This window comes from Magnolia sinica, chromosome 15 (assembly GCF_029962835.1).
Source record: "Magnolia sinica isolate HGM2019 chromosome 15, MsV1, whole genome shotgun sequence".
NCBI classification, from domain to species: Eukaryota; Viridiplantae; Streptophyta; class Magnoliopsida; order Magnoliales; family Magnoliaceae; genus Magnolia; species Magnolia sinica.
In genome coordinates this window covers 11,624,512-11,626,079 of record NC_080587.1, presented here as the reverse complement: position 1 = coordinate 11,626,079, position 1,568 = coordinate 11,624,512, and positions in this window count along the sequence as shown.

Sequence of the window (1,568 nt, the reverse complement as noted above, 5' to 3'; positions counted from 1 at the left end):
TGCTGCACGCTCAAAGCTCAGCACTGCTGTAACCTAACATCACCTACATGCATCTATTGTATATAAGCTTATAGAAAACTTAGAGGGTGGTGTAAGTGTGTGTACAAGGTAAGTGCCAAGTATTCAATACAGTGCCATAATCATACATTACCAGAAATACTGAAAATTCAAAAATTATACAGTATCGAAATAAACAGAAATACTAACAAGATCATAAATCATACAATAATAAAGTAAGCGGAAATAATGACAAGATCATGAGTCATACAATATTAGAGTATGCAATACAGATCAGCTATACAAATGAGAAGTCATAAAGAGCCAAATATCAAATGTCGAGATTGCAATGTAATATACAATTCCTTATGTGTTCACAAATATGTCAGCCGTATCTAGACCATATAAATGCAGAAAAACAGTAACCCAAAATGCCATATGCCGCGGATGTAATAAAATATGCGGTGCGAATGGGATGACCATGCTTGAGTGTGAGGTCGGGATGATAGTACGTGGTATCGCAAGCTATAGGGTCCATCACAAGGGACTTCTATCCAAACCAGTCCCATACCTAAATTTGGATAGTCAGACTCGATGTAGTAAACTCCTGATCTCAGGTTAGTCACGCGCCCCAACCGAAATCCTGGCCATGCGAAGGTACACATAACAAATAGTTGAGCACCACCAGCCCGAGTGGATAGTGAATGAATGAAGGAGTATGCAACTCTTGCTCAATAAGTCCACATATCAGTACGGTTCTTCTCTGGGATCATCACCGGGGTTTAGTACACTCCAAATGGCACTGCTGTTCTCCCAGCTGCACAGTCCAAGTGAGCGTAAGAAACCTTACTATCCGCCTGGCCAATAGTCTGCCAATACCTATTCGGCACATCGATAGTGGACCGATTCATGAACTGGTTAAACTCAGCCTAGTATTGCCCCCTACGCTCGGGTGGGTAAGGCCACACCCCCCAACCGACCACGACATAGTGGGAGGCGCGGCCTCCTGGTATTCGACACTCGGGCGCTCATGTATCCACTTGGTCTCAACGTTGGGGCGTCCTCTGGTACCAAGAGGGTTTATGAATTTTCACCCAGGGCCATTTATGGTAGCCCAATGCTAAAACAAATTTTCGGTGTCCCGTCTGGCCATCCACGATATGCCTGTGGAGGCTACGACCCTAATGACACTAGGGCGTACAGTAATCATAATGCGAGATGCACGAGTTATATAATCCAGCCATGCATCAATCTTGCGCATACCGTGCGCTTATGTGAGATAACCTCCGCCTATCAGGGAGTCTCATAACAACATGCTCAATGACATATGCAATGACTAACCACATCTCATAACAAACATGCAGAAGATGCGTATGAGCATGTATCATGATGTTATGCTGTCACATACTCATAATCGGTATCAACAACTGGCATCGACAATCGACCTCGACAATGTGGACATTTAACCAACGTTGCCCCCAAGGAATGACCCTCATGGATCCTAACATATAGTGGACCCATGACCTCATACAAGGGCCAAATATACAACACCATGGGCCTCACTCAAGAGT